Consider the following 25,650-nt stretch of genomic DNA (forward strand, 5'->3'; position numbering starts at 1 on the left):
AGCTCTTCTGAAGTATACTTTTGTTTCGTGACATTTTTTAGAGTAGCTGGAGGAAATGTTTACCTCTGTAGGGCAGATCAATGAACTGGTGTGTGTGCAGTTCCACCGTGAGCTATAATTTCCAGAAGAGGGAAGGAACCAAAGGAACAATTGGCACATCTTCCAAATTGCTGGTTTATATGAAAAACAAATCTACTTTGTCTGGTAAAAATGTTTTGCAACGAAGAAACAGAGTTCCTCTATTGGGGTGGAGAGTAATATAACAAGTGAGGAACTCGTGACAAACACCATAGCTGCGATGTGATCAGAGCCTTCATTTTTCAGCCCACTCTGCAGTAGACTTCTAATCTCTTTTGCAGGCCAGTGACTGCAAAAGCATTTGGAGATTTGCAGCCTGGGATATTTAGTGAGAATACAGAACTGAGAAAATGTAGGAGGTGAAACAAAATGTAGGAGATGAAAGTGATCAATGGGGAATTGCAAACATGCCCCGGCAAACACTCTGTAGGGCCTTTGTATGTGTACCTCCCTGTCATTTGGTAGGTTTTGAATAAGAAATTGGAAATCTTGCAATAATTTTTTAAAATCACATACATGAAGCATCCTGCTATAATCATGGTCTGGGATATATGTTTTAGTTATTAGCACCAACGCAGGCTCCGATAATTATAATTTTGCTAGTGAATTCTGACAGTAAACTCTGGTAGAATAACTCCATCATATTAAAAGCACAAGGTATACTATAATGTATACAAATGTATAAAAACAGTTCTCCTCTTTCTGATTTAGAAATGTGTACAGTAAAGACTTTGCTTTGACTTTGTTTTTGTATACTTCTACTACACCAGTAATGTGGCTGAGTAGCCAAAGAGTTAAAAATACTGCCTTAAAGGACTTGGGGGAAGGTGCATAATTTTCCGGTGCATTTATTGGAATGCACAAAAACTTCCCATTACTTCCCAATGGGGAAAGAATGAATGAGTGCTGCTAGGAAATGCAGTCTGTGAAATCAGACCACATCAATTCACCTGAAAGTGCAGGTTTCATTTTATTACGCATTCATTTATACAGTTCTGACTTTTTCTGCACACAAATGTGCACCTGGGGAAAACTCGACTGTGTTCCTGGGTTTTACGCCATCGAAAAAGTTCTGCTGAAGTTATACACCAGCAGAGTGCAGCAGAACCCAACCTGAAATAAAGCCAGAACGTGCAGTATTCCCGCTCCACTGCTTCATCATTGCTTGCTGTCAGCATTCGTGAGGCAGACAGCTACTTGAATGTTGCCTGAGAATCTGCGACAACGAAAAACCAGACTGGTACAAATAGGGTTTGGGGGAAAACCATTTCGAGATACTTCTGTTCCCAGAAAAAAAGCACTCCTTCAGCAAGTACACGGCTTTCTGTTTTAAAACATGAATGGTGAGCCCCAGCTCAGGAACTCATCAGCCTGCAGTGTAACGCAGCACTCACCTATGCCAATGCACACCAGTCGACAGTGTAGCCCAATCCCATGTAAAAAGAGAAATGGAGCATTGTTAAAAAAAAAAAAAAAAAAAAAAAGCTTTAAAAGCTTTCAAAGGCCAGAAACAGCCATGAAGCCATCATGATTAATTACTCAGTATTGTTTTCTTCTCCCCATGCTTGTACTAGAATACAGCTTTCTTCAGTGAATGAGATACCTTATCTCTCAAGAAAGAAAGAAAGAAAGAGAGAGAGAGAGAGTGGAAGAAAGAAAGGAGAAAGAAAAGGAAAAATACGTAATGCAATGACTGAATTATCTTTAATATTACAGTGTGCCACTATATTTCAGAGGGGATATATCCACATCACTTTTTTCCCTTTGAAAAACCTAAACTACTAAATATGGTCTCTGTTACAAGTCCCACAAGAGGACATGCAGGATTTCCTCTTGGACTGCAGGGCTAATCAATATGTGCCCATTGCTGGGAGCAGGATGCTTTCCATACCCTGCGCTTATCTCTAGCACCACGCAGCCTGACTGACGAGCTTATTCAGAGCCTCATCCAAAGTCACCACTGGAAGTAGTTTCCTTGATTTCATCTAACTTTGGATAAGATGCCTTGGAATAATCAAAATCAGAAATCCTCACTCAGCTCTCTGCCCATCAGGGTCGTAATGCTTTGTCCAAGTTTGTTTCTTTCATCATGGTGCTCTTTAAAACAAGGAAGAGAAGATTGCAGATGGGGACAAAGATGAGGTAAGAGAGGAGGAAATAGCAAGCAAAAACAATGAAAGATGTAAAGACAAATCTAAATTTCATTCTTGAATAACAGGACAAATGGCCCAAACACTTCCTCTAGGCCACTGCAAGCCACTAATGCTCTAGGCACTTTGAGTCTCACAACATCAGCCATAGGATGATCGTAAAGCAGGAAGGAACAACTGTGAGCCTATGGAGTTGCATTCTGTTTGTACCCTGTAGAAAGCAAAGTCCTAGAAAATGCAGTGGGATGTGGAACAGCATATTGACAATTATCATCTGATGAGAGGCAGATTTTGCTGGTGGGAGTGCGTAGCTGTGTATTTGTGGAGGGAGTAACAAAGGGGCGATAGACGAGAGCTAGGAACACAATTTGTTTATTTCGGTGTTTGTTGTAATTCGATGCAGGAGCTGAATCTGCAAAGTCAGTAAGGAAGAAAGCCAGAGTTTATCAAAACTAAGGGCACAGATATCTGTTAAGGCTCAAAAATGATGAGGCAAAAGAAATTAACTATTCTCTGACAACTGATGGCCTCGACAGACTATATTCAATGCTTCCAGGAGTAGATATGTGAGCCCTTGTGCCTGCTCCAAAGTCCAGCTTCCTGGAGGTAACTGTGATCTGCCTGAGCCCTGCATCCTGCTGCAGTTCTCAAGCAATGCGTTTTTCTTCTCTCCATTAGATGCTCTCAAAAGCTCAAACAATTCTACTGTTACAGATTACCTGGCACTCGCCCAGCCCAAAGGTGACTGCATTTGTAGTGGTGGAGGAAACCTCACGGGTAGAAAAACAGTGAAGGTCAAAGTCAGTCTACATTTCTTGTGGTTTTACCTGGCTTCTAACCCTAGAAATCTCTGAAATGCATGTATGCGTGCCTGTGTTTAGGTATGTATAAATGAAAGTACTGTGATTATGTTATAAAGACTTCTGAGAGATTCAGGAAAATTTATCAGAAAAAGAGTAATTGTGTGAAGAGCTAGGGTAAATGTAAACCAATTTCTTCTCTTCCTAGGCTTTCCTACATTCCTCAGAAAATAAACTGTTAACAAAGTGAGCTCTGCACTCTGCAATATACTTCCCTTTTTTCCCCGAGGGTTGCTATATATGCAGAAGCTGTAGCCTTGTGACACAAAAGCCTAAAAATTGCTTAAGTTGTTAATACCAAGAGGGAAGTATGTTGATTAGTTACCTTGCTCAGTTAAAGCAGTGCAAGCATTAGGCATAGACCGTGCTTTATTTGCCTTAGCAATTTAATCGTGCTATTTGTTTCCATGCCCAAAGCGTATGGAAATGAATGAAAAGCTTTCTGTTGACCTGAAAAGCAGCTCCCACCTCCAGTGCAATAAATCTGCAAATTGGAGCTGTGTCTCATTAGATGTATTTTGAGGGCTCAGTGCTGGCTGGATTCTGCTGTTCTTTATTTTCCTGCCCCCGTGAGTGCAATGGTCACAGAGCCTGGTCCTGACTGCTCTTGGATATCCCACTCTAATTTTCTAGTTAGTTGTAGAAAGAAAGTTAAACTGCATTTATTTGGGGGTTGCTATTTAGCTGCATTTTGTTTCATAACACGCTGAGTTTCTGCATGTCCTCTTGACTTCAGTGGCAGCCTCAAGCTCTTGCTTTTCCAATCGGGCCTGCTTGCACCTTTTTTTTTTTTTTTTTTTTTTTTTTGGTGGCTTCTGCAGGCTCTTTGTCACTCACCCTAGGTATCAAACTCTTCAGCGGTGTCCTCCTGGCTGACCCCTTCTGCACTACGCAGAAGCAACAGAAAACCGCTGCTGCTTTTCCCCTAGCCTGGCATCTCTGGCCATGATGCAGCGACATGCAGGGAGACGGGAGCCCTGGGACAGAGCTGCTTCCCCAGCCGTACCCTCTGGAGCACTTGCGCCCTTCCGGCTGGCCCCAGCCCTTCCCTGGCACCCCACAGAAGTGGCTGCCCCACACCAGCCTCTCATTGTCGCGGTGCTGGGAGACTTGCTACACACCTAGAGCCAGGACGGCACAGAGAGGAGAGGGACAGGCACGTCCTTGTGGATGCTGCAGCCAGGTACGGTTTGCGGGGCTGCTCCGCCACCCCCGGGCTCCACCGCAGACCAGCCTTCCCCCCCCCCCCTTCCCCCCTCCCGCCCCCTTTTCAGCTGGGAATGAAACCAGCAGCAATTACTCAAGCCGAGCACGTAAATCTGGCAGATCCCGCGGCCCTCGTTTGACGCAGCTACGCGGCGCAATGTCTGGACGCCCAGCCCGCTCCCCCCTTTCTCCCCTTGTTTATTCGCCCCGCAGCAAGCGGCAAAGTTCCCAACTTTGCCAGCAGCGAGCTGCGCCCAGGGGAACGGGAAAACTGGGCAGCGGGAAGGACGGAGGGGAGAGGGCCGGGGGAGCTGGGGGCGCCGCGTTGTGTAGGGGGCTCAGTGCCCCTGTCCCAAGGCTGCAGAGCCCCCAGACCGAGGGTTATGTAACCCCGCTGCCCTTAGGCCACCTGCCAGCGGGCTGGGAGAGCGGCCGAACGCCGTGCCATTCCGCCATCCCGCCCTATACGCGTTTTATTATCATCATTATTAATTAAAAAAAAAAATAAAATATCGCGCCGAGGCACCGTCAGACCACAAAACCCACAACGCTTCGTGCCCGAGGTCCCGTCCGAGGAAGAGCTGGCTGGGGGCGGTACGGGGTGTGTGTGTGGGGGGTTGTGGGGTGTGTGTGTGTGTGTCTGTGTGTCTGTGTGTCTGTGTGTGTGTCTGTGTGTGTGTCTGTGTCTTTGGGGGGGTGTCGGAGCCGCAGGGCTCTGCAGCGCGCCCGCCTCCGCCTGCGCTCTGCCTGCGGCGGGCCCCGCGCGGGGCTGCCCGGGAGCTGTCCGCGGTGCTGAACGGGGCCGGCCCCGGAGCTGTCCGTGGTGCTGAAGGGACAGAGCCCGGCGGGAGCTGGGGGGCGAGCCCCGGAGCTGTCCGTGGTGCTGAAGGGGTCGGCGCCCGGCGCTGTCCGTGGTGCTGAAGCCCCCTCCCCGCTGTCCGCGCTGCGGGCAGGGCGCTGCAGTGCCCGCGCGGCCGCAGCGCAGCCCCCGGGAGCCCGCAGCCCGCTCTCCTCCCGCAACAAACGGAGATTTATTTGTTCCCCTTCTCCTCCGGCCTCCCGGCGTCCCCGCGGCAGCCCGGCACGGCGGAGAAGCAGAGCTCGGCTCCCTCCCCCCCTGGGCCAGCCGTGGATGAGGCTGGCGGCGTCGCGCCCTCGCCTTCCTCCAGCCCTGCGGCAGTCGAGAGGCTGCGGACAAAACGCCGCGCGGATTCCTCCTTAAATCCCCCCTTTTCTCGCTTCGTTTTCACGGCCCCCACCCCCTCCCCTTCCCCCCTGCGCAGCCGGTGCCCCCGGTGCCCCCCCCCCCGCCCGTACCTGTGTCCGTGCAGCGCTCCGCCGGGGCCGGTGCTGGGTGCCGCAGCTGGGAGGCAAGGACAGCGCTGCTGACCTGCGGGGCTCCTTCTTCAATGGACCGGGAGCCGTGCCCTCATCAAAGATGGCCGTCCGCTCCTACGTCAGCAGCTTTTAATAGCCCTCCCCGGCGGGGGGGTCGGGGGGGGGGAAGAGAAGCGGAGAGGGGAGGAGGGAGCGGGCGGGGGGCAGAGCGGGGCCCGGGCGGCTTTGAGTCATCGCCGCCGCCGCCGCACCGCGCTCCGGCGGCCAGGAGGCCCCGCCGCCCCTCCGCCGCCCCTGCACAGCCCCGGCCCCGGCCCCGGCCCCATGGCCAGGGGCTGAACCGCCCGGGGAAGGGGGAAGGGGGCCTCCCGCTGCAGCCATTTCCTCCGCCAAAGGGGTGGTCCGAAGAGGGTATCCCTCCGAAGTCCCCGGTACTCCATATATGGCCAGTCTACGTGGGCTTCTATTTTTATGTGCAAATTCTTCCTTCTCTCCCTCTTTTTTATTTCTCGGAGCATCCTTCCGGGGGTCTGAGTGCGTTGGTCTGGTTGTTCCCCCTCACCTCCCCCCACTCCCCCCCCCCCCCCCCCCCCCCCCGGAGTAAGAGCAGCCAAACACAAGGAAATCCACGGTTAAGGACATGTGCTGTAACCGATCATTTGAGGGACAGGTTCAAAAATAAGAGAGAGAAAGATAAGACCAAAAAAAAAAAAAAAAAAAAAACCCAGGCACAGAGACGTGCGTGCACACGGCAGAGAGAGAACATCCCACTGCCGCCAGGAGGAAAACGGTAATTCTGTTCCAGGAAAGAGCCTGGCTTATTTATCACGGATTAATTAAAATATTCGCTCAGAGCGTACCTAATTTGGAGCAAATGGAGCTGTCTCTAGTGTGATTTCTAATGGGGAGGAAATCATTTAATTTCACACAAAACGCTGTCTTTTTGTAAAAGGTATCTCTTAATGGGGATTTTAATGAAGGATGGGGATTGCATCTGAAGTGCGACACTCTTTCGTAACCTCCGCTATCCCTGCCTTTCCATTCCACGAGCCTTCGTGCGTTCGCTTGTGGAACCATCCAGACCTACAGACAAGCAGAGATGCCTCCGTCTTCCCCGCCTGAGCCTCTGTTGTGAGCAATCACCGAGCACTGGCTATGTTTAACTCTGACACCCTGCTAAAGGCTTTTCTAAATAGTCTGTGGATGACAGAGAGTCAAAACATCGGTCCCACATTAGCGATAATTCTACCCTAATCATTTTTTTTTTCTCCCTTTTGCCATGGCAGGGAAAACCGGAAGAGAGGGAAGGCAATGCAGCTGTATTTTGGAGCGCGTTCATCTCGTGTTATGGTTGTACGGGGGTGGGGGCGGGACGGGAGGGAAGGCGCGGGGGGGAAGGAGAGAGCTGCGGTGATTCCTCCTCCCCTGCTCTGTAGTTCCCCACAGAAAAACGTGATTGCAGATCGTGCTTTGCAATTCTCACCCTCTCCTACGAAAATATGTCCTTCAGTCTCATTTGGAAGGAAACAGTCAAAAGTTTGCTAAATATACGACAAAGGAATTCTCAGGCAAGAGGGGCTCCCTGCTGCATTAGAGTATCTAATGAGCTGTGCACATGAAAACCGCAGGGAAGGAGAGAACCTGTCAGGTTTAAGGGCTGTAAAGGCAGCCTGGCAGCCTAAGATTAACGCTCTGCAGACACCCCCCCTCCTAGGCGAGGGATCTGGAACAGCAGCCCTCTTCAGCCTGACGAGGGCACAGATTTAGCATTAGAAATGGCAGTTTGGGAAAGCAAACCTTTCCCGGCCGGCTCATGGGGTAAGAGTACCCAGCACTTCAGTTCGGCATGCAGCGCAGATGGCAGGAGGAATCCCAGAGCACAGCTCGGTCTGAAATCCAGGCTGTCCATGTGCATGCGTTGTGCCTTGAGAGTTCCTAGTGCACACAGAAAGTTCAGAAGAAATTTTCAGACAGCTTGTCTGATAGGTGGTTTTGAAATGAAGTACGATTTTCAAGAGAGCAGTACTAGGTCTTATTAATTATTCATATTGATGGGAGATAAGGGAAGCGAAAGAGAAATTATAAACTGTTGTTCTGACTAAGCCACCAGCACTGCAAAATCCTGGCTGCGTCTGGATTCAGCTGAATAATACCTTTGAGAAGAATTTCAGTCCATTGGATACCAGCAGGGATGAATTTGGCTCCTGGTGTCAAAAGCCTGGGAGGAAAATGCAGTGAAGGCAAAGTAAAATGCAGCATAACTTCGGGAAAGAGGGCTAAGGGATGGCAAAAGGAAGACAGAGGAAGGAGGGGGTGGGAGGAGGAGAGGTAGGTTTCCAGTGAGAAAACTGGGTTCCATTTCAGATTAATTTTCAAGCTCTGCTGCAGCAGAAATCAGGTATTTTAATAAAACAACAGAAGGCAGAATCATTAAATGGATCACGAACATTGCCCATTAAGCTTAGCAGGAACAGCTACCTTTCCTACAGTTATTTTTAAGCTGAGAGAGTCTATGCCTCTACCCCGGGAGATGCAGAGGGGGGCAGCCTTTTGCACCGCAGCGCCGGGATTTCTGTCGCAATAAGTGCTACTAAGCAATTTTAGCTGATTCGCTAACATCATTGGAGGATGGTATTAAAAAAGAAAAAAAGAAAAAAACACATCGGGAGTTTATTGACTCTATCTGATAGTATTTAAACACTCATTTCACGCTGGGTACAGGAGAGCTGTGAGAAGTGAAGCCTGAAAATGAAGTAGGAAGAGAGAGAAAACTGGAATTTGCTCTAAGAATGATTCAGCTCCCTCCCAGTTATTCAGGCAAATGTTCAGGAAGCTGAACAACCAGTACCTGTGGGCACAGCCCATGAATAATGAGACGGGGAACATGCTTTGCTGTGTGTGAGTGCCATGCTGTGGGTTCCTGTCTTACCAGCCAGAAGCCAGCAAAGGGCAGAGCCTGCAGCACGTTAGCAGGGAGGAAACAACAGCCCTTTTTTTTGTCCACAGTCCGAGGTCTGAACGCAGTGGAAGCTCACTGGCTGCTCGTAGAATCACCTTCAGCCTCCAGCCCGCATGCCTGCATGCTGCAGAGCTGTGCAGTGAGGCAGAAAGCAAGCGCAATGCCAAAATGCTGAGCAGTGCCACCAGGTCCTGGATGTTCATTCCCGAGCTCTCCCCAAGTCAGATGTAACACCGAGACTGCCTCGGTCCCCTCCACCTGTCCCAGGCGTTTCCATTTTCTCTAAGCAGAGGGAAATACCCTCTTTATCCAGTGCTGCTCATCTGTGCCTCAAGTATGTGGATGGGAAATAAATCCTAATTGATCTAGTCAAAGAAGGCGAGGAGAAAAATGTGCCTGCTTTGGCAGTGAACATTTCACAGCCTCTCCGATTTCTGCATTTTCCTGGACATAGACTCTAAAAGGCTGGGCAATTGGAGCAGTTTGAGGATTGAGCCCTTTATGCCCAGTTTCTAATCATTTTGTGGAATTTACTGCTGTTTATGTAACCAGTGAATTCTGGCCATCAGCGGCAGGTGCATCTGTGTGCCCCAGGCTGCTTCTAGTCAAGTCTGAGCGAGTAGCTAGGCCCAAGTTACTTTTTTTTCCTCTGCATTTTCAGATTCTCCAGATATACAGTTAATCTCTGGCCTTTTCTAAGGACCTGTCGATAATAGGGTGCTCCAATTCAAACCAAGCCAAGATTCCTCTGAGGCTTCTGTTCAAAAGTAGAGAGATTGAAAATAAGATTTTAACATAAACCTTTGGAGACGAGTCCCCACTGATTTCTTGCTTACTCTTTCAGACATGCAGAGCCATATCCCAAAGTGCTTTGGTATCTGATTCCTGATGAGCTGCTTGATGAACAATTAGGACTTAAGTATTCAGCGGATCTGAGTGCCCACTGCTGACCCCACGTCGCGCAGCCCTGGCTGGGTGCCTTCCCACAGCTACGCAGCCTGCTTTGACCGAGGCATTTCCCACCATGCCAGTCGTTAACATCTATTATCCAACGCGTAAAGGGGAAATAGCCACAGCATAATCAAATCTCTGGGGATTATGATTTGGCAAGGAGGTGTGACTGGCCTGAGGTCTCCAGGAGCCTTGCCAATGGGGATTTTAGGCCAGGCCCAACAGCAAGGCATGGGAAGCAGCTGAAAAGGAGGCTGCTGTCCTCAGGCTCAGAGGGATGAGCTGTAGACCCTGAGGTGACAGAAGGGAAACATCCCCGCCAACTGGGTAACTCCAGCAAGCATGGCAGGGAGGGACAGAGAGCCTTCCTTCTCCTAGGAAGGTGTCTTGTAGCATGAGGAAGCTCCACAGTCAGAATCAGCCCCATAGTGAATGGTACCAGGACGCATGATAAAACTTCAACTGGTTCCTGATGTGAGAAAGCTCTGTGCAAGTCACACCAAGCTCAGAGAGAGTGACAAGGGTATGGGATGCGAGGAAGGGGCAATAGGACCTTTTGTTCTGTGATTTATGGACAAAGGTGGGTATACACACAAGTGTGCCAGTGCCTGTGAGAGAGACAGCAGGTAAGGGTTCAACTCCGTTTTTCATTAAAGCAGTCTTTGCTTTAATAAAATAAATCCTCATTGGATTTGAATTCCCCTCCTGTGCGTGTGACTTTAGCTTGGGAACCATTTCAAAACCTGTCTAACAGCCGATTAAAGAAAGGACAGAAAGCTGCACTGAGAGCTGTGAACATTGAGCCTGGGATAAAGCCCCTCCTAGCTGCTGTGCAGACCTGAAGCCACCTAAAGGCACAAAGCATTTCTGTTTGCTGCTCCCTCGGCTGCACTGCCAGGCATTGGCAGCACCACACAGGTAAGGCCTGTTTGGGTAAAGCTTTTCCCAAACGGGGCTTACCTCCAAGCCTGGGAAAAGGAGGGAGATGCCAGGTGCTTGGAGTCCAGCTCTGACTGCCTCAAGCCGTGAGCTGCAGGGACAAACTCTCAACATTCAGCTGAAACCCAGCCAGTGACTGGAGCAGGGACCCTGAGCTCCCAGCAGCCGTGGCAGGCTGGTGCCTCGTGCACTCACTGCCCTGCAGCATCGTGGGCAGTTTCTGCCTCTGGAAACAACAACACAGATGTGGGATAGCAGCTGGAAAACAAATATTCAAATTTGTCCTTTGAAGGCTTCTTTAAGGTCCCATCACTGTTAAATTTAACAGTCTACTGAGTAAAACAGTTCTGTTTCTTTTGCCTAATTTTTCCGTGAGGACAGAAATACAGTAAAGCAATGCTAATTTATTTGCAGTTCCCCACATAATTGTGTCCATATACTGTGTTTGACCACTAAGCTTAAAGTGAGTGCAAGTTAAGCCACTGGTTTATTGTATACTTAAAACGTGGTTATACTTTTGGGAATATTGCTTGCTTGCAGGAAACACCAGCTCTTTCAAACTGTGAGCAGACTTACAGAACAGAGGAGTGCAATTCGTGGTGTGTAGGCTTTGAAAGCGGTGGAGCTGCGGTGGGTTCAGCAAGCTGGCTGGTGACACTCACCTGGAGATGAGGGGAGGGATAATCCTTCCTTTCTGGTTATAATTGCCACCCAACGAATACGTGTATTTACTACGTTATCTATTTCACCAGTTTTAGCTGGCGTGAACTGGTGCAGCACTACTGACTTTGTTAGAGCTGCACCTGGTCATACTGTGTGAGGTTTTAAGGGAGGGAATGGAGACCTCGCCTTTGGAATTTGCAACCAGCAGATAAAAAAGGCTGATGGGAGCAGTCCCCTCTTTTGCTGTGGAGTTTCCCCTGTGCAAGACTTGTCCTGGAGTAATGAGCTTGTAGCACAAAAAAGTGTTATGAGCAATAGGTTTGTTCCTCTCCCTTGCTGTTTCCTTTCCTTGGAGCGTGTGGGAAGGTGTTGACTGTTAGTAGGTCTAGTTCCTGCTCTTCCTTTAAACTGGGTCATCACAATTTACCCTCCTACCTTCTGCAAGTTTCTTTTCCTCTCTCTCCCCTTTGATATTCTCCTTCTGCAACTCTTCCTCTCCTCCCCTTCTTCCCCTTCCCCCCATTTCCTCTTTACGCTAAACAGGAGGAAAGTGGGTCACTTCATAATTGCTCTTCTCTATTTCAGAGAAACCCAGAGGCATAAAACAGAACAAACAGGTAAGTGTCACCGATTCAGGGGAGCTTTAAAGATGTTTTCCTCTTGGCTGTCTCTTGGGCTTGCTTCACCTCCTCCCTTCCCTTTGCTTCCAAAGCCCTGATGTAACAGCTAGTGCTGCTGTCTGACTGTGTAGTTAAAATTCAAGTTGAGGCTAAATGACTCAGGAAGCTGAAAGTGAGGTTGTTGGATGGTTTCCCTCTCCCTATTGTTTGTATTTTTGGTTCAATGGAACGACAAAACGTTACAAAGGGGATAGGCTGTACTTAGATATGCATGGGGAGGAATGGCACAGTGTTGATGCAATAGTTTGCAGTCATTTCAGGCACCTGTAGAAATAATACAGGAAAAAAAAAAAAAAAAGTAAAGGCTTCCCCACGTATTAGCAATATTTATCTGAGAGCTGTTGATTGCCATGCAACAGTATTTCAGATCACCCTCAGACTAAATGACACAAGATGTGTAGTCCAGACGAGCACGCTGATGTGATTTTTAATGCAGGCACTGCCCAAGGGACTGTTTTGCCCAGGAGCCCGTGCTGCTCTAGGGCTGCCTAAGCCATCCCCTGCTGCTGCTTTCAGTGGAAAGCGTGATGTTGAGCTGAGGCCCTCTGAGGAGGAAGTTGGAGCCCAGTTCCAGGTGAGCTGTTCAAGGACTTCAGGCCTAGGGGGTTCAAAAGCTGAGGGCTCGGACTGATGGGCCTCATCTGTTTCCTGAGTGCACACAGACACAGGCTGTGCGGCTCGCTGGTAGCTGTTGCTCCAGATTAGATTAATTAATGCTGTGGTATATGTCAGACGGGCTGAGTTACTGTTCCTTACGGAGCCCACAAGTGTCTGCTGCACATCAGAACAAGGTTATTGTACATACCCAGGTGGGTAACTCCTCTGGTTTTCATTTGCACTTGTCTGTGCAAGAAATGGTGCTTTCTCCTTGGCCAAGCCTCATGCTAACGGCTGTGCAGAGCAGTGGAAGAGGCCAAGCTCTAGGAGAAGGGCAGGGACCTGAGGCTTTTTCTTAGCCTTTCTGTGCCATTCTGGAAAAAGTCACTTCCACCCTGAAAGTCAGTGCTCTGGGCTGAGGTATGGCAGCGTTACCTCCCCTTGTAAAGGCTGAGCTGCACAGGCCTTGGTGCTGGTCTACAGAACGCACTGTGCTGCTGTGGTTGTGTTTGTCCCTCCTCCTTTTTAAACTGGGGCTGCACCTGTCTCAGAGCCTCTGCTCCCACTGCTTTTTCTCCCCCCATTAAGCCAGTAGGTATTTTCTCTCAATCTGTTTACTACATATCTGGCCCGTGCTCAGTGCGGTGGGACTTGGTGCAGTCTCTGTAACTTACCTCTCTGAGGAGAGCCCGGAAAGCAACAGGGCAATTGCCTGGAGAGGAGGTTTCTGTTGTTGGATGAAGGGAAGATGTGAGCTTGCTCATCCTCTTGGAGGCTCATTTGTCACCGAGGGCTCTCGGGAACACCTGATGAGTCTGTTTAATCTTTGCCCAGAGGGGAAATACATCAGTCAGGAACCTACTTGAGGGGAAACAGCAAGTGCTCCTCTGGGCAATGATTTGGACTTTCCATCACATGGTTGCGCATCTGGGATAATTCAGGTGACTCAAAGGAGGCTGGACTTGCTCTATACAATAGAAAGGCTGAGTTTTGAGATACAGAAGCGAGATATTTAGCCTAAGGTTTTCACCCTTGTCTTCCTTCACCTTTCATATACTGTATAAGTAGGTTTAAATTATACCTGGTAGCGAGTCTCACCCTGTTTTAAGGCAAAAGTGCATTTTATGCATCAGTCTAACTGAAAGTCCATCTCTGGGTTTACAGGTCCATCTCTTAATATACCTGAGGGTGATTGGAAAAAGTGATTTTTCTGCTTTTTGGCCAAAATCTTAAATGGGAGTGAAAATTGTCTTGCAAGCTTCCTGAGAGTTATTTCAATTTCCCATCTTCCCTTTTCATGTTCTGCAAATACCTTTTGAATGGAGAAACTTGCAGATGAGGAGTTAATCTGTCAAGAAATCCCCAATTTCTGAATGTGGAATATTTTTACCTTCTCTCATGAAAAACTAAAACACTCAAATTATTTTGAGGAACTAGAGCTCAACTTAGGAAAACTCTGATTTTCTTAACCCAATTCTTGCTCCCAGTGTATTTTAAGGAGTAAGAAAAACTTGTAAGAAACTCTGTGTAAGAAAACAAAGGACTGGAGAAAGCAGAAGTCTGATCCAAAATCTAAAGGAGTTTTCTTGTGGACAGCTCTGGACTGTGGGATGGCAGGGATTGCTGTCGGGTCACTTCAATAGTCCTTTAGATTGTTTCCCGAGCTGGAGAGGTTCTTGTTATTTGGATGCCTGTCTGAGCAACCACCCACAACTGAGACTGCAGCTCTCATCTATCAATAAAAATAAAAATAAAAAAAATAAAAATAAAAAGACCCTTTATTAAGAGGGGTCCCTCAGAGCTTGCACAGACCACAAACGAGCACCCCCAGGTGGATGTGCCTGCCATGTGACCCCTGTGAGGCCCATTACAGCCCTCGTTATGAGGCTCAGCTGCCTTCCCGGCTCCCACCAGAGCCTCCAGCAGTGCTGCTTCTTGCTCTTGGCCTCAGAGCAGGCCTGTGGCACCTGTCTGGTTTGTGTCAAATCTGCTTCTGAAAGTTATCTGGGGACTGGTGCTTCCTCATTCACCCCCAGCACTTTTCCAAGGCAAGAGGTGGAGTTAAAAGGTGACTAGAGAGATGATAACGTATATAAATTGTTTGGCTTGTTACTTTAGTGTTGCTTACTACAGTTTAAGCAATGGTTCGTAAGCCATAGCTTGTGAATAACATATTCCTCATGAGCAGGCTGCTGCAGATAACTGGGAGATTGAAGTAGACCATTGCATCTGGTGCTCCCATTGCTTGCTGTGGGCCAGGACTGCTGTGCTGGGAGCAAGGCTGGCTCTGTGGCTGGGTAGAGGAGCCGGGGCCTCCTCATGTGCTTCTCTGCAGCCTCCGTGAGGCTTGGTAGAAGAAAAGGTGCAGGGGGAGGTGGGTGGGAAATTGATTTGGTGTCACCTCTGTAGTCATGCACTTAGCAAGGGGCTGGGGTCCCTTGGTTGCTCCAGGAATGAGGGGTGGGGTGGCCCTTGGAGCACCTGCAAGGCACAGCAGCCTCTTTCCCACACCTTTCCTGGTCGTGGTTTAGATTTATGGCTTGCTATTTGTCTTCTCCTACATCCAGAGCTGGGGGCTTAAGCCTTTGGTGTATCTATTGGCTGGCTGTGCTGGTTCTCTCTCTCTTCCCTTAAGGAACAGAGGGGTTCTGCTCAAAGGCTGAGCCCCACCAGAGTGCTCAATACAATCTCCACTTCTCAGCACTACCTGGCTGCTGTCACAGGACTGAATATCCCTCGATACCAAACATACTTGGGCATTTGCTTTTCTCTTGTTCTTACTCCAGGCTCCATCAGTACATACTCACCAGTGGATCTGAGTTATGAGGTGGGCATGATCTGTTCCTCTGGGGTTTTCCACCACTCTGCACCCATGTAAGCCTGATTATGATGTGATTTGGTTTATATCTGGCCCTTGATTATAATAATTGAAGGGGGAGAAGGGGTGAAGCTTCACCCCTGTCTCCAAAGCAGGGGAGATATTCAGCTGAGCAGTGCCCACATCTGCTTTCATGCAAGAAGTCTAAATATTAAAAATATCCTGGTTGCATTCCTCCTCCTTTTCTCCAGGATGTCCCTCCTGCCTTCCCAGCCATGCCCCGATGTGGTGCAGAGCCCCTGGGGCTGGCGGGACTGTGGCTGTTGTGCTGCAGAGGGAGCTGAGCTGCTCCTGTTTGCAGAGGGCTGGAAGCCTGCCCCACAAGCCTCCCTTGAGTCTGAAAGCTCTGCAGGGAAGGCCTAGACAGTAGTTAAGATCTTGTATTTGGTTTCTGAGCTTCCCCTTGCTCCTGTGAGTCACCTGGCACGTGGCCCCGGTGCCTTGCTACGTGCATTGCTTTCTGTCTCGGTGCTGGAGCCTCTCTGCAGAACATACCCTTCAGCTGATCCGAGAGCTTCTGCACAAACCCAGTAGGCTTGCGGGATCGATCACGCTAAGGCAGAAATAGCTTCTCGCTGGAGCCAAGGTCCTTTCAAGGCAGGAATCATTCATCTGGGAGACTTCAGCAGTGCTGGTGTGTCAGAAACCTCAGCTATGTGGCTTCGTTGGGCATCCAGCCCCAAACACGCAGTACTCAAAGCAATTCAAAGTGATCCCTTTGGAGCGTGCTACCAGCTCTCAGCTATTTAAACACCCAGCTTCCTGCATTATGTCTCCAGCCACAGGGGGTGAAAATGGACCAAACATTGCGACAGTGCAGGAGCTGCCTTACTGTGGTGCTAGGGGAGCTGGATCATATGCGAAGCTTTCTGCCTGATTAGCTTTGTGGAGTCCTCCCAGGAATTTTTCTTGGCTTCTCCACTGCTTTCCTTGTTCCCCACGTAGCTGTGCTTCTGTTAGGAGCCAGGATGTGACCCTGCATGGGTAGGGCAGCGCTGCTGTGCCCTCCTGTGTTGGCACAGGGGCTGCTGAACAAAACAGACTTAAAGCTTCCTTGCATGTGGTCATCATTCCTTGCACAGCCTTATTCATATTAAAAGCTAAAGGAACCTCTGGGTGTGAGCAAAGGTATTGGGATTTAACTCTATGTAATGGTCTGTGGGGGGGATGTTGATTGTTTTTCCTCTTGATAGGGGGGTCAAGGCTCTGCACTTTTCTGTTTATCTTCACCCATACACAGAAAACAGTACAGCACAGGCTGAAGGGAGAAGCAGCCTGTGTGTATTAATATCTGGCATGCCATTTCCTTGGAGAACAGGAGATGCATCTAGTTTACCTGTATGAGAAATTAGCACTGGCACTGTTTTCTTCCTGCACAGAAATTGGGACTGCTGCCATCCTATGCACCAGTCCCACTGCTTATTTGGCAATAAGCTGGAGGAGCTTTGGCTGGTACTGGGTATGAATCCACAGCAGGGAGGAATTCTCCCACACACTGCCGGAGAACAAATTTGTTGCTACATATCCACACAAGGTGCTGAATTCACCTAGGTATCTTCTAACGTTGTATTTTAATTGCATGTCTCAGCCAGCTAATAATAAATCCCTGCTAAATTTGCAGTGGGGATTTGGGGGTAGAGATTGAAAGATTTTATTGATAATACTGAAAATGGTCCGCCTTTTCTGAGTAAATGAATTCTATCCTTTTGGCTGTATTAGAGATCTTTCGAAACCAATCTGCTAGCAACCCTCCCCGTGCTCTCTGAGCAATCTCTGTTCAGACTGCTGCATCCCTAGCCAGCAAAACACGGTGCTGGCTGGAGCCCTTGGCTCCACCTGCCTGCACTAAAAATCAGAATGCAGGAAAGAACGAGGCTTCCAGCAGGGTTTTTGTTGTTGTTGTTGCGAGCCATCCTATAGAGCTAAACTGTAGTTTTGCCCCAGTCAGTGTTTACGGGACAGCATCTGGAGTAAAGCAGCGTGTGATGTGGCTGTCTCTCAATGCAGGAGAATTCAGCAGGATATAACCTGAATCTTTTAAAGTTACGGTTCTGTTATTATCGAGTTATATACGTTGACTTTTAAAACACTATAGAAACCCTCTGTTTTTTTTCTTGGCCTACAGCACTTTCCCAGAGGGGTAGCACTGGGGCTTTGGGAGGGGTGGGTGTATCACAACTTGAAGATAACTCTGATATAAATAACTAGCGTGGCAGTAGTGCCTGAAGCAAGACTGAGCACAGCTTGTCGTGTGCAAATACAATGACTGAGGTACTCCCTGCCCAGTGAGTCTGCAGTCTAATGCCTGGCAGAAGGCAGTAGAAAATAGCCATTTTTGCTCTATGCTTTCCTGCTTTCAGTAGGCTTTTCCTGTATGCTGAGAACTCCCAGGCTGTACCAGGGAATGGTTATTTTTAATTCAGGAGTTCTGGAGGTATTTACACTGATGTGCTGCTGGTCATAGCTCAGCCTCTCTGAGGAAACGATCTTTCCTGGCGCTGATTTTCTAGAGTCTTGTAACTGCCTTACTGGGGAGATGATACGGGTGGGAAGAGACTAATTTTCTGTGTCTCCTCGTTACTGCTCCTACTCTACATGTTAGGCTAGACTATCGCCAGAGCCATACAGCACAGGTTTCCTCTGCATGTATGTTGTTGCCTGTGGAGAGTGTCCTTGCACAGATAACCTGTGCTTTACAAACTGAATAAAGCTGTACATTGAGCGGCCCTCGGAGCCTCCTCCTCTTGAGCTGGTGCAGGGCTTGTGCTGTAAGCAAGTGGTCTGCAGTCTCCCAGTGTGGTTACGGGGTGTGTGTGTGAAGCTGTGCTGTGGTGGGAATGCTTGGTAGGACGGTGCAGTTATTGCATTGCTAAGTGGCCTGCAAACAAACCAGGAACTGGGCAGCTCGTTGGGTCAAGTGCTCCCCCAGTGTCCCGTGGGCTTGTAGCATGGCATGGCGAGGTATATATTCTGTGCGTAGGGCTTCAGGTAGCAAAAACTCTTCAAATAAGACGTTTTATGTGGACTCTAGTTCAGCCCACAAGATGAAAACCTGAAGACTCCGTAGGAAAAAGGGGTCAGAAGCACTAAGGGAACTCCCAACGACCATCAAGCCTAAAATACCAGGTTTAAGGAAGATCATGAAGACAAGGGCTTCAGGATGTGTGGCCGTGTAGTGCCAGTTCTTCGGCGTGGCAGCTCTGAGCCAGTGTGCAGCTCGGTGGGGGGCTGGTCTAACAGTTGTCATCAGACTTGCTTTTAATGTGGATTGTTAGGTTTTGGTGCTCTGCAGATGTGTATATGCACATCTGTAAGTGTCTGTAACTTATTTTGAATGGGAACGAGGAAGGAAAAGGTTCAAACCAGGCAAGCTTTGTATGTAGAAAAAAACACAATCATAAAGGTATGAGCTTTATTCACGGTTCTCAAACTGCTTGCAGGAACCTGTTTTGGCAGGACAAAATCCATGATTCATTAATGTAACATTCTTTCTTATCTTAAAAAAATATTATTTGTTATGTTAGGTCTGGCATTTTTCAGATGGACTTACTTACCAGTAGCCAATGTCAATGAAACCCTCAAAACCCAATGCTTACCAAAGCCAACCAAGTGCAAATTCCTTCTGACGGCTCCCTTCCTAGGGTGGTGCATCAGGTCAAGGTCTGGCTCAAATCTTTCATCCTGGTGGAAGCTGTGAAGGAACAGGAGGATCACAATACCCCTGCTCTAGCGCAACAAGCTTTGCCTGTAAATATCTATGAATTAGCTGCTTTCATCTGAGAAAGGAGGATTAGATTTATGTCTCAAAATGTAAAGTCTTTCATTTCATAGTGCTGCACGTTTCTTGTAAGCAAAATTCAGAGCTCAGTTTTGGGGAATCAACCTATGTACTGCCAGGTTCTCCCTGGATGGCTGGTTATGGAAGAGACATCAGTGATGGTTACGAGACCAGAAAGGCTGCCTGGTGGCGGTTTACTTGTTTTTTGGTGTTGTAGTTTGCTCTTCCATGAGTCAAAAACAACCAGGAGGCTTGAAAATGTTCTGAAGCCTGCTGCGGGGAATGTGCTGGTTTAAGACTCGAGGGTAGTTTAATGAGAAATTGTATCAACAGTGGATAATAAGATAGAAATCTCAGGTGAAAATGAACTAAAAGGGTAACTTGCCCAACTACCCTTTCCACTTCCAAGCTATGGTTTATATGGTAGACGAAGTCCCAGTGTTCTGTTGCTGTTCTCGGAGCACGTGGTCCAAGACTGGTTTGTTGGCTTGAGGTAGTGGAAGGGGCTGATTTGGGGTAACCTGTGCTGTAGCAGCATTGCCTAAGCAGCATCAAACCTTCTGGGTAGAAGAAATAGGACTGTGCAATGCAGTCCTGCTATCCGTGTCTTCAGAAGAAAACGCCTCTCAGAAGCCTGGTGGAAGTAAATAAAAAATTAAAAGGGGTACCGAGATCAAGCAAAATAAAATTAATCTGTCCTGACACCATCTAGGGATACTCGAAATATCACAAGAATCTGAACTCCGCTGGGGGAAATGAGTCTGAAATGACAGGGGTGTGCTGGAGCTGTTCTGGGAACCGGGGGAGGAGAGCTAAAAATACAACAAAAGAGGGAAAATAAAAAATAAATAAATAAACAAAGCAAGGGAAGATGCTGCAGTAATTTAGCCCGTTTTCTGTATTGCTTTTGTATTGGTGGAGGGGAGATGGCAGGCAGCAGCTGGCTGCTTCAGGGGGCATGTTTTTATTGAGTCCTACAAGTCGTGAGTCTTCAGAGGAGGAGGCATCCATTTCAAAAAAACTAAACTTGTAAATATTAGGTGAAAAACCCTAACTATTTTCTTCCGATAGTGGATTATGTATGTTTCTCTTCCCTTGCACTTCCTGTCCTGCTGGAAAGGACCCCAACAACGTCCTAAGGTATCATTTTCTGGAGTCCTGTTTGGTTCTCGGTGTACGCAACACCTGCTGAGTCTCCCCTTCCCCTAGGAGAAGCCAATTAGATCCGAACCTGACTGAGCTCTTAATTGCAGGTTTCCTTCTCGTATGAAGGGTACTGCTGTCGTTATTTATTTAGCCAGGAAGGGAAAAGCACCAGTACTGGCACCAGCTTGTAATGTCAGTTCTTTGCAATGGTGACAGCTAGCTTTCCCAGGAAGAGTGGGCGACAGCAAGGCTTTTAATGAGGGGCAGGTGGCTGCTCGCTGTGTGCAAACCCAACTGCATCGGTTGGGCTGGCTAGAAGGCTGCTTAGGGTGCTGCATAGATGTCTTCTGTCCCTTTCTGAAGGGCTCTGCAGCTCTTAGCTGCAATCCCACAGCAGCTGTAGGAGGGTGGTGCGAAGGGAGGAAAGTACTTCATGCTCTTATACCCACAGCAGGTCTGTGTGAGGATCTGCTGGAATCAGAGCTTAAATGAGCTTTCAGGAGAACCAACTGTCAGTTGCTAACTGATGCTGGGGCAGGATTACTGTTCAGCTTACTTTCTGGGGAAAATCCCTCCTGACAGCAAGTACTTGACACTTCCCCCCCCTCCCCGTTTTTGACAGTTGTCTGTTTGCTTGCATTGATCTCTGAAATGCTGGCAGGCCAGCTAACAGAGCTGCCTCTATTCCCTGTGTCTCACTAGAGCAGACTGCACAGATCACTTCACTTGTAGAGTCTTCAAAAGTCGCACAGCTTGGGCAAGTCCGTTGCTTTATTCCCTTAGAGATCTCTTAGGATTCTTTCAGTTGCTGAAACTCAGCCCCTCTAGGTGCGAGCAGTTCCAGAGCACACAGCATTGATGAGGGGTCATACGTGGATGTGGACAGCCTGGGAAAAGAGGGATGTGCTGTTGGTTCCACCATCCCCTGATAATGTATCTTATCCTTGTTCTCATCAATCTGTCTCTTCCAGGCAGGGCAAAATTAAAACCGGAGCAATCATAGACCTGAGGCAACGCAAATCCCTGGGCCCATCAGGCTGGTGAGGCTGAATTTTCCAACCAGCTTAGAGATCTGAACCTTCAAGTTGACTGAATCCATTCTTGAGTCTAGTTTGGTTGAGAACCTCAAAATGCTGGTGTATGTATGTAAAGGTAACTGCTATCTATGTTATTTCTGTGGGTCTGTGACTCTCCTACAGAAAACAGGATACCAAAGCCTCCTCTGATACCAAATTATTTAAGTGGGCTACAGGATAACCTACCAAAAGCAACCTCATTCTTCTCCAAGCCATGCTTTGTGGATTAAATTCATCAGTGCCCCTTTGTGCTGCTTGTCCAGCAGCAGTGGTGAGTTGTGAATGGCAGGTGAAAACTCCAGGCTACGATTGCACTGCTCTAGCAGTCTCTATTTTGCCTTTTTAAAAGTTGTGTTTACCCTATAAAGGGGGTGAGAGGATAATTATTTTTTGTGCCCTTATCTCTTTCCATGTGTTGGAGCAGCTGTCCTGTAGGGTAGTGGGCAGGTGTGCAGGTGAATATTGATCACCCCCTCTCTCTATGGTAACACAGCAGAGACATTTCTCTACTTTTCAACTAAATTGCCTCCATTCTATCCAGTAAATCAGTTGATGAGGAGTACCCTTAGGAGAGAAGTTTTTACATTTGTGAATGAAACAGGCCTTTAAAATAGATATAGAATTTCTGATAAGTGGTCCTCGGAGTCCCGTAAGCTTCTTCATTAACACCTAAGCATCAGGAGTGTCATGTGGGGGAAGGACAAAGAGGTGGGAGGCAGCTGGTGAGAGCAGTGATGCACCCTGCTAACAAAATAACCTGTCTGAATCGATAAATCCCAGACCTCTGTGCTCTTCGGCTGCCTCCTTCTTGGATACCACGCTAAAGAGGAAGCAAAATATCTCAAGCTGTGACCAGAGCCCTGATGGAAAACACCAGATATATCAGTGGGGCTGCTGCTGCCATGGATGGAAGCACACAGTACCATGCTCAACACATCACTGCTGTGTGGCAGCATCGTGGATTTGCCACAGCCCTGGCTTGGCGCGTGTGCCAGTGCTTCTTGGTGCTCTTTCCTTTGCTCCAGTGTGGTGTTCAGCAGACACTTGACTTGTTTTTCTAACACCAAGGAGTGCAACGGGAGGAGGACAGCAAGGGTGGAGGGGGAAGAGCTTTCTGTAGACCCCAGATTTGGGGGGAGGTATGGCATTTCTGGGATTGTCACCTGTCCCTACAGCTCTCCCCCAAGTGCAGCGCTTTCTCAGGAAGGAGCTAATCCTGGCAGGCTGTGAGAACCACTGAGGCGCTGCTGTGTGAATGTTTGAGGCCAGCAGCACAGCACAATTCACAAAATCCTCAGCTCTCTTCCCTCCCCTCCCACCCTGCCAAAGCCTCGGCTGCTTTTCCTGCAGCACTGCCCCGCTGGCAGTGGGTGAATTTCTGCTGCTTGACATAGCTGAAGTCTGTCAGCTGAGGATGTAGTACAACAAGTCTGAGCTGCTGCAAAACAACTGCGGTACTCCCTCAGGCCACCAGCGCCGCTTGTTCTTCCCCCTGGGCCTGAGGGAGCAGGTGCAGTGGCTATAAAAAGGACTCTGAGGACAGCAGTACATAAGCAGCTTGTGTGGTGGCCAGCAGGCTTCGCTTTGGTTGGGAGCCACCGCCTGGTCCTGCACCAAACCCCAGCGTGGGGGAGATGAGTATTGCAGACCTGCAAGGGGCAGGAGGAGCACGTTTCCGTCATGAAGGAAGGGTCATGAGGAAAGACCAGGGCTCTCTTTCTGACCCCAAATAACCAAAATGGGGATGTGGTTTTAACCCAGTCTCTGTCTATTCCCCAGGACAGTGGTTCTTCCTCACCAGGACTTCTCCATCAGCCTCTGTACCACAGCCTTGCCTTCAGGAAGAAAATCCTCTTCCTGGAGCTTGCGATGGAAGCTGTGCTGCCCTTGGCCCACTGGGGTTGCTTTCCCTTGGGGTGGGGTTTTGGCTTCCCTGCCTCCCCAAGGATGGGCTGCTGCTTGTCTTCCCTGAATGCCCCCTCCCAGGGGCGAAGCAGGGTTATGCTCTGCACTATCCAGAGCCCTGGTGAGGGATGTTAGAGCCCTTCCCAAGCTGCTGTGCCAATGTGGTCTGCAGGCAGTGACTGCTGCTTACATGGGTGTCTTGTGGGGCTGCTGGGACCAAAAATGCCCCACTCTCTAAACACCAGCAGAACTTAGGCTGTATGTCAAAGTTATCGGTGTCATCTCTCAAGAGATGCAGCTGTTTGCTAGTTTACACCCAAATGTGGCAAAACATACAAAGCTATTAAGAAAACAAATGTGAAAGGTTTTTATTTAATGGCCTCTGGAAATGAATAACACAGAAGTGCAGTCTTATCTGAATACATTGTTTTAAGTGATTTGAAGTGGTTCAGTCTGTGCCAGTGCTATCCTGAGGTGAGAGGGACAGTGCCCAAAAGCTCGGGTAACGTGAAGGGTGGTCATCTGGTTGCAGAATGAACAGGTCCCAGGGTGAATGCAAGAGCTAATCGTTTCTTGGAGCAAACTTTTTAGACCTTTGCAAACTCGAGAAGAAAATCTGGCACTGTGCTGAATCTTAATCCTTATACAGAGGGTGAACGATGGGCTTGAATTAGTTGCTTCAACAGAAAATTTAAAACAGCCGCATATCGGCTCCATGGCAATTTGTTGGAACTGTGATGAGAAATGAAAGCTGCAGTGAGATTCCAATTTTCCGGAAGATCCCATGGTGACAGAAAAGTAGAATATACGACTGACTTACAGTGATTTGTTACATTTCTTGTGCTAAATGCATTATGTGCTTTTGCCATGATGTCTGAGTTCAGGCTTCATATAAAAAACAAGAAAGCTGCTTGGGACCTTCACCTATGGGGAGATTAGTTCAAATTTCCAATAAGTCATTCATCAGCCATGAAAGATTCTTACAGATTGGTCTTCAATTATTGTTCACACCTCAAAAGGTTTTTAGGACAGCTATTCATTTTAGGTTTGGTCTCCCTTGGAGCCCTCTGTGGATAGACTCATGATAGTGAAAGTGCTCAACTTCATGGATAGATGACTCAAAAAGTGTTTCCTTTTTAAAGAGTCTTTAAAATAACTTCCTTTAAATTATAGAACCTGAAGGATTCAAAATGTGAATGCATGTATAAATATGGTGTGAGTGTGAAAATATGTGGATAAAAAAGACCTGTTTAAAAATGAACAGTCCAGGGAAATTTAACTCCTGGAGTTCCTCTGGCAAAGGTGCAATATTTCCAAGTTACTGACAAGGAGAAAATGTGCAAGCAGTCAGCAGCTCAGCCCTATCAAGGCTATTTATTATCAAGGCATCTTTCTAATCAGTGACTTGTGGACTTGTCAGAGGGCTAAAGTGAAGGCAGTGGTGAGGGGTGGAGGTCCAGGAGCCTCAGTGAAGACCAGAGAGCACTGCCTGTCTTGGTGTCTCCAGCCCTCTCCGCCCTACCCTTGTGGTTCCATGCCTGCCCCCCACAAGATGATGGGAGCTTTGGCAGGCAAACCTATAGGGAAGTCCTTACTGAGGCAGTTCCCAACTTCCACTCACTCCACATACCTCGGCTGGTGTGGAAGTAGGTACTTCTACAAGCCAAGCTTCCTGGGAGCCAGATGTTAGAGGCAAGTGAATTTATCTAAAGTAAGCCCTCTTCTGAAGCACATGGTGAGAAGAGGTTCTTGTCTTTCTTGTGTTTGTGCTTGAGAACCTATTACAAACAGGTGAACTCTTTGGTGTAACCCACTTATTATTTTTGTGTAGGAGGCAGATGTGGTCAAAAGGTAAATGGTCTGCGTCTTGTTTCAAGGTTGAGTCTTTCTTGTGTGACTTCCAGATGACTTGTATAGTGATGACTCCCCGCTAAAAATCAAGTGGTAAACTCATATGTGCACGTAAAGACAGAGGAATGTAGTTTTTAAAACAAGTCAGACATCTATTTGAAATTGTTGGGAGCCAGGTCCCTAAATATCTTTCAAAATCTGGAGCTGTGCACCAGATGGAGAATCAGCATTTAAAGGGTAATTTCACAAAGGAAGTGGAGCGTCTTAGCAAAATGATTTCCTTTAGCAAATAGTTGCACAGCGTGAAGAAAGAAAGCAGAGCCAGCATCTTGCACAGGAAAATCATGCTTACTCTCCCTCTCCTCGTGTCTTAGCTAGGCCTTTTTTGTGCTACAGATGCAGCCAGTCCACGCCAGCGTGCGAGGCACAAAGCGTACCCAACTGGGCATCTGCCTCCCGTTGGCACTGTGGGGCAGGTCAGTGAGTGCCTTGGGGTGTCCCAGGAAAGACTCAATCCTGCTGTACTGAAGTGATTTCAGTGTAGGTACAAATGTCATAAATGTATTCAACGAGAGTTGTTGGCCTGCAGAATTAG

At 48.2% G+C, this 25,650-nt stretch overlaps 1 protein-coding gene across 2 annotated transcripts in view; it reads right to left on the reverse strand.

The window, feature by feature from the left end:
- Positions 1-5,751, reverse strand: part of SNAP25 (synaptosome associated protein 25) — a 60,684-nt gene extending 54,933 nt beyond the window's left edge. Inside the window, exon 1 of one of the 2 annotated variants that reach the window (XM_032184344.1) lies at positions 5,612-5,751. The gene's annotated coding sequence lies outside the window, so the exon portion shown is untranslated. The remainder of the gene's footprint in view (positions 1-5,611) is intronic. The other variant, XM_032184343.1, reaches the window with a different exon arrangement.
- Positions 5,752-25,650: the final 19,899 nt, after the last annotated feature.

This window comes from Aythya fuligula, chromosome 3 (assembly GCF_009819795.1).
Source record: "Aythya fuligula isolate bAytFul2 chromosome 3, bAytFul2.pri, whole genome shotgun sequence".
NCBI classification, from domain to species: Eukaryota; Metazoa; Chordata; class Aves; order Anseriformes; family Anatidae; genus Aythya; species Aythya fuligula.